The sequence below is a fragment of the Myotis daubentonii genome, chromosome 3, assembly GCF_963259705.1.
Source record: "Myotis daubentonii chromosome 3, mMyoDau2.1, whole genome shotgun sequence".
Classification (NCBI taxonomy): Eukaryota; Metazoa; Chordata; class Mammalia; order Chiroptera; family Vespertilionidae; genus Myotis; species Myotis daubentonii.
Window position 1 is genome coordinate 106538952 of NC_081842.1, and position 7710 is coordinate 106546661.

At 46.3% G+C, this 7710-nt stretch overlaps 1 pseudogene; it reads left to right on the top strand.

Moving 5' to 3' along the window:
- The first annotated feature begins 4773 nt into the window (after window positions 1-4773).
- On the top strand, window positions 4774-6524 carry LOC132230538 (ribosomal L1 domain-containing protein 1-like; annotated as a pseudogene).
- Window positions 6525-7710: the final 1186 nt, after the last annotated feature.

Below are 7710 nucleotides of genomic sequence, written 5' to 3' on the forward strand. Positions count from 1 at the left end.
AAACTAAAACACGGAACGGACATCACCCAGAACCACAGGAACGCTGGCTGAGTGGAAGTCCTACAACTAGGAGGAAAGAGAAACGCATACGGACACTCAGAGGAGGCGCAGTGCTGAAGTCAAATTCTGAGGTGCGGAGTGCGTGGAGCGGGCTGGCAGCGGAGGGCGCGGTTGGCGTTTTCAATCGGGAGGGAGTCGCAGACTCTGAGCTCCAGATTCGGGCGAGTCTTTAGGGACCCAGACTCAAACGGGAGAAGCGGGACTGTCTGGCTTCGGTCAGAGCGAGTGCAGCTTTCTCTCCGAGCTTTGCAGCGGGTGCTGGGACTCAGAGAGGCAGAGCCCCTGGGGACAGGACTGAGAGCCGCCATAACTGCTCTCTCTGGCCCACCCTGTTGATCCTGTGCGACCCGCCCCGCCCAAAGGCATTTGCCGGATAGCCTCAGGCAAAGGCTAGATTAGCACCTCCCTAGAGGACAGAAGTTCTCTCACTGCTGACACAGCTGATTCTCATAGCCACTTGGCCTGGAGGTCAAACCCTCCCTGGAATTAGCTACAACAATCAAGATTTATCTATAAGACTGCGAACAAAGACCACTAGGGGGTGCACCAAGGAAGCATAACAAAATGCGGAGACAAAGAAACAGGACAAAATTGTCAATGGAAGAAATAGAGTTCAGAACCACACTTTTAAGGTCTCTCAAGAACTGTTTAGAAGCTGCCGATAAACTTAATGAGATCTACACGAAAACTAATAAGACCCTCGATCTTATATTGGGGAACCAACTAGAAATTAAGCACACACGGACTGAAATAACGAATATTATACAGACGCCCGACAGCAGACCAGAGGAGCGCAAGAATCAAGTCAATGATTTGAAATGCGAGGAAGCAAAAAACATCCAACCGGAAAAGCAAAATGAAAAAAGAATCCAAAAATGCGAGGATAGTGTAAGGAGCCTCTGGGACAGCTTCAAGCGTACCAACATCAGAATTATAGGGGTGCCAGAAGATGAGAGAGACCAAGATATTGAAAACCTATTTGAAGAAATAATGACAGAAAACTTCCCCCACCTGGTGAAAGAAATGGACTTACAGGTCCAAGAAGCGCGGAGAACCCCAAACAAAAGGAATCCAAAGAGGACCACACCAAGACACATCATAATTAAAATGCCAAGAGCAAAAGATAAAGAGAGAATCTTAAAAACAGCAAGAGAAAGAAACTCAGTTACCTACAAGGGAATACCCATACGACTGTCAGCTGATTTCTCAACAGAAACTTTGCAGGCCAGAAGGGAGTGGCAAGAAATATTCAAAGTGATGAATACCAACAACCTACAACCAAGATTACTTTATCCAGCAAAGCTATCATTCAGAATTGAAGGTCAGATAAAGAGCTTCACAGATAAGGAAAAGCTAAAGGAGTTCATCACCACCAAACCAGGATTATATGAAATGCTGAAAGGTATCCTTTAAGAAGAGGAAGAAGAAGAAAAAGGTAAAGATACAAATTATGAACAACAAATATGCATCTATCAACAAGTGAATCTAAGAATCAAGTGAATAAATAATCTGATGAAAAGAATGAACTGTTGATTATAATAGAATCAGGGACATAGAAAGGGAATGGACTGACTATTCTTGGGGGGGAAAGGGGTGTGGGAGATGTGGGAAGAGACTGGACAATAATCGTGCACCTATGGATGAGGACAGTGGGTGGGGAGTGAGGGCGGAGGGTGGGGCGGGAACTGGGAGGAGGGGAGTTATGGGGGGGGAAAAAAAGGGAACAAATGTAATAATCTGAACAATAAAGATTTAATTAAAAAAAAAACTATTGAAATAAAAGACCGTACCCTTTTATGTAATGATGTTTACTTTGAGATTATATTAGTTCACACAAACACTCCATCCATGCTTTTGTTCCGGCCCTCCAGTCCAGTTTAAGAACCCATTGTGGCCCTCGAGTCAAAAAGTTTGCCCACCCCTGGTTTAGGCTCTTCTTTCCCTGCCACAATTAGGACTGGGTTGGAGGGACAGACTGCCTCAGAGTTAGTTTTCTGCTCATCTCTCCCTATTCTGACCCCAGTTTTCACAAAAAGAACTTTCCCCTGCAGTCTCGGTGAGTGTTTTTAATTGGAAGATCCTATGTACTGGTCTTAGCAAGCAAAAGCAAGGGAGAAAAAAAGACAAAGCAACTGCACTGACTCACGTCTTTCTCCCACTGGCACTGCACGGCTGGTATAGCACTTCAGGCTGCCTTTCTGGGCACAGTCTCCCACGGCTGTGGGCTTAGATCTAGAGTCCCCCTCTGTCAGAAGCCCTGTGGACCCCCTTCCACATTTGAGGGCTACACTGACCCCAAGGGCCGCGGATTTGATAGAACGCAGTCTCCCTCTGAGACTCTAGATTCCACTGCACATGTTTCTCCCTCCAGCCTGGATCCCAGATCTCACCTCTCTCCAGGAGATCTCTGACCTTTCCATCCACAGATTGTCTCACCAGCTGTGTTTAATTCACCAATTATGGGTGATGTTATTTGATTCAGCTGTTCCTTCTATCTTCTGTGTGAGAAGGTGCAGGACCCAATTGCGTATTCCGCTGTCACATGTCTGCCCCTGGACAAAATTTTTAGGCGCCTGAGGTCAGGGAGGCTTGAGTCTGGGTGTTTGTGGGTTTGCAGCTGAGTCAGCTGGTCCCTGGGCATTGTGGCTGTAGGGTCCTGGGAGGTATCCAAAATCTCCCTGGTTTGAAGGTAAGGCTGGGCTTCCAATCCCAGCCACTCTCCCCTTCAAGATGGCGTGGCCTCTCCAGCAGAGCCAGCTGTTTAGAGGGAAATTTCAGTGGTAGTAGAGGCTGCCCCGCCAGGGAGCCTGGTCCGCCAGTCCCCAGCAGTCCTGTGAAATATAACTGTCCCTCACTCACAAATACTAACACTCCCCCCATGTCCACGCACTCTCCTTTAGCTCTCTCATTCACACACTGTCTTGCAGCCTGTCTTCCCATCAGCCACCATCTCCCAAACTTTACTCTTTTTTAAAAAATCTGTCCCTAGTGGAGGAACCAAGATGGTGGCATAGGTACACATTTGTAGTTGCTGCCTTGCACAACCACATCAAAACTACAACTAAAAGACAAAACGGATATCATCCAGAACCATGAGAAGGCTGGCTGAGTGGAAATTCTACAACTAGAAGGAAAGAGAAAAGCGCATTGAAACTGGTAGGAGGTGAATAGGTGCGGAAGTGCAGAGGTATTGAGGCACGTGTGGAAACTGAGGATGCTGTTGTCTTTTTCATTTGGGAGGGAGATACAAGCTCCTGATTGCTCTGAACTCCAGTTCTGGTTAAGACTCTGGGAACCCAGACACATATGGGGAGAAACTTCACTGTCTGGCAATGGGACAGGAACACAAGGGTGGCTTTCTCACAGAGGTGATTGCAGTGATCATTGTTCCTGAATGGAGCTGTGAGACACAGAGACCCCGGGACCTCTCTGAGGCAGAGCAGACTGGCAGCTATTACGGTTTGCTCCACCCTGATGATTCCCTGAGACCCCGCCCCACCCAATTTACAACCGCACCCAAGCTGTGAGCAGAGGCTTTTTCATGTGAATGGCCTGTTCTTCTACAATCTAAAACCTAACAAACTGCTGCTGGGTCAAAGAGCAACAAAGCTTGCAAAAGTAAGGCTTAGACTCAACAGCAGCCTGCATTGCTTCACAGCTGGGCCTCACCTGGGCACTTCCAAACCCCAAACAAAGAGGAAAAATCTACAGATCTCTCTGTAGCTCTTGCTGGGTGGCCTTAGGCAGTGACTGAATTTGCACCTCCTTGGAGATCCAAGAGCCAGTGTACCCAGTGGTCAGAGTGAGACCATACCAGAATACAACTCTTCACATCCATAAGCGACACACTCAAGGGGCAGACTCAGTGAGCACTGAAGTCCTACTGAAGCAAGTCCTGCTCCATAAGGTTGTCTCCAGCACAGCAGTTCTCCCATTGTAGACTCAGCTGGTCCTCACAGCCAATTGGCCTGGTGGTCAATTCCTCCCAGTGATACCAACAGAAATCAAGACTTAACTACAACAAGACTGTACATACAGCCCACAAAGGGGTGCACCGAAAGTGTCAACCTCAGGAAACTGGGGAGGCTGAGCCACTGGGCCCTATAGGACACCTAGCACACAAAGCCACTCTACCAACACAAGGAAGCAGCCAAAATGTGGAGACAAAGAAATATGTCACAAACGAAAGAAAGGAAGGAAAGAAAACTACTGGATATAAAGTTCAAAACCACGGTTATAAGGTTACTCAAGAATCTTCTAGAAACATCCTAGAAATTTAGTGAGACCCTCAAGGATATGAAAAAGGACCAATTAGAAATTAAGCATACACTGACTGAAATAAAAAATAATATACAGAGATTCGACAGCAGACTAGAGGACTTCAAGAATCAAGTCAAAGATTTGAAATACGAAGAAGCAAAAAATACCCAACTGGAAAAGCAAAAGGAAAAAAAGATTCCAAAAATATGAAGATAATGTAAGGAGCCTCTGGGACAACTTCAAGCGTACCAGCATCCGAATTATGGGGGTGCCAGAAGAAGAGAGAGAGCAAAATATTGAAAACCTATTTGAAGAAATAATGACAGAAAACTCCCCTACCTGGTGAAAGAAATAGACTTACAAGTCTAGGAAGCGTAGAGAACCGCAAACAAGAGGAATCCAAAGAGGACCACACCAAGACACATCATAATTAAAATGCGAAGGGCAGGAGCCAGGTGTGGTGTTCCGCACGCAAGTCTGTACGTGGCGGAAAGAAATGGAGGACTCCGCTTCAGCACCACCCGCAGCCTCAACCGCAACTCCAGCCTCAACTGCAACTCCAGCCTCGACCTCAGCAATGCCGCCGCACTAGGGCAGCTGGATGAAGAGCAGGCCAGAAAGGCAGTGAAAGCTCTATTGGCACATTCCAGGTCCGGGAAAAATGCAAATGGATTGCTTTTGAATGAGAATGAAAAAATTTTTTTAATGGTGGTATTATGGAAAATTCCAAGTAAAGAACTGAGGGTCAGATTGTCCTTGCCTCATGGTATTCGGTCAGATTTAGCAGATTTCTGTTTATTTACTAAGGACAAACCGAATGTAACTCCTGAAAAGATGGGACATTTTTATAAGAAGCTTCTAAACAAGCATGGAATAAAAACCATTTCTCAGATTATCCCCCTCTGAACTTTAAAAAAGGAGTGTAAAGCCTATGAGGCCAAGCTCTGCCTCCTGGGTAGTTTCGACTTGTTCCTTTCTGATGCAAGAATCCAGCAGCTTTTACCCTCACACCTCGGGAGACATTTCTATAAGAGAAAGAAAGTTCCAATACCTGTCAATCTGAAAGCCAAGAATCTTTCCCAAGAAATCAACTCATTAATAGGTGGAACTGTCTTAAACATCTCTAAAAGTAATTCTTGCAGCACTATCCACATTGGTCACACTGGAATGCAGGTTCAGCACATCACCGAAAACATTCTTGCTGTTAAAAAAAAAGCTTTTACAAAAATTGCCAGAGAAGTGGGAGAGTGTGAAACTCTTGTACGTGAAAACTGAGAGATCAGTTGCCCTTCCTATCTTTTCTTCATTTATCAGCAGGTGGGATGAAACTAAAGGAATGAACATTTTTAGTCTGAAGAAACAAGAAGCAAAGAAAATATTAAAACTAAAAGAACATAAAAAGAGACGAAAGGAGAAGAAAAGAATCAGAAAGCCTATGAAACAGGGTAGAAAGTCTACATCAGCCCTACCTACAGAGGAGATGGCCTCTAAAACATGCGGTTCTCCAGTGAAGGGCTTTGGACCCCAGAAGAAAGTGACCCCTAAGCCTGAGAAGAAAGAAACCTGCAGAATAAAAACCAAAAATAAAGTTCACAAGTTGAATCTGAAGAAGAAATCCCATTGCTGGTCCCAATAGGAGAAACTCCTGCCAAAGAAAATGTAGAGATGCAAAAACATGCCACAGATGAGAACTCTCCAGTAAAGAGTCCTGGTTCCAACCCACCTCATGGGAAGAAGAGAAAGGCCTTTCCAGCTTTGTAGATGCCGAAAGCACCAGAGCCCAAGACCCCAGGTAAAGGCCCAGGGAAGAAGCCAAGAGTCAAAGAAGAAGTGGAGAAGCAAAGAAACTCTCCTTTGGGGAAAAAAGACCCAAGACAGATGCCCAAAAGGCCAGAGGCCAAGTTCTTCACTACAGCTAATAAATCTGCAAGAAAAGCTTCCCATACCTCCAAACAGTGGCCCCCAAAACCCAAAGAGCCCCAGCCCACCTAAAGTCAGTGACTTGGCCAGGAGGAAACATCAGAGCTGCCTGGAAAGCTTTTGAAAAATACCTGGTGCCTGACCCCTGCCACAACCTTCTCTGAGAATGAGACCTGGACTTAAAACCTCACCAGTGATTCTGATGTATGTTTGTGGGTGTAAGAACCAGTAGTTTGAATCCATTTTTTAAAATTGTTCTTTCATGTATTCGCTAATATAATAGAAATTACAGTGCTTTTATTAAAGTGTAAAAAAAATGCGAAGGGCAAAAGACAAAGAGAGAATATTAAAAGCAGCAAGAGAAAATCACTTAGTTACCTACAAGGGAGTATCCATATGACTGTCAGCTGATTTCTCAACAGATACTATGCAGGCCAGAAGGGAGTAGCAAGAAATATTCAAAGTGATGAATAGCGAAGAAGAAAATGGTGGAGGTATAGACGGACGTGTCCCGTGCCTTGTCCTGGAGCAGATAAGAGTGAGCAGCTGAAACGGGTAACATACAGCCCGAATAAGAAGATATTCATCTGGGAGACAGTTTGTAGCAGGGAAAGACAGAGGACTCCCAAAGAAAGGGAGCGGTTGGAGACTGCGGCTGAAATCTCTCCCGGAGTGCCAGCTGAGCTGCGGAGAATGCACCATCTTGAGTGGCTGTTATTGGAAGCCTATACATCCAAAGACCCGGCATCCAGAGATTGGCTACTAACCCAGAAAAATGGATCTCAAGCAGTGCGACTACGTGAACTCAGACGAGCCCTGCTTCTTCTCACGTAAAGGTCAGATGTCGCCTAACAGTGCGGTTTGCAATTCAGGTTGGAGAGAGGAACGCCCGGGGGAAATCTGTGCCCCACAAATTCCGCAGCCGTTGGGGCCAGCATGATCCGCGAGTATGGAAGGGCTCCCGCAGGCTTGCTGGTAGAGAGGAACGCTAAAAATAAGCCCATAGCTGGACTGGATGCAAAAAAGCAGCCTCAGGTGTGAGAGAAACCAAGATGGCGGCATAGGTTAACGCCGGAGATTGCTGCCCTCGAACAACCACTTCAGAGATATAACTAAAGGACAGAACAGACAGCATCCAGAACCACAGGAAGGCTGGCTGAGAGGAAATTCTACAACTAGGAGGAAAGAGAATATCATACCCAGACTCAGAGGAGGCGCAGTGCTGAAGTGAAATACTGAGGCAGAGGGCGCGGTTGTTGTTTTCAATCGGGAGGGAGTTTCAGACTCTGAGCTCCAGATCCGGGCGAGTCTCTGGGGACCCAGACTCAAACGGGAGAAGCGGGGCTGTCTGGCTTCGGTCGGAACTCGAAGGCAGCTTTCTCTTCGAGGTTTGCAGGCATTTCTGGGACTCTGAGAGGCAGAGCCCCTGGGGAAGGAACTGAGAGCAGCCATAATTGCTCGCTCCGCCCA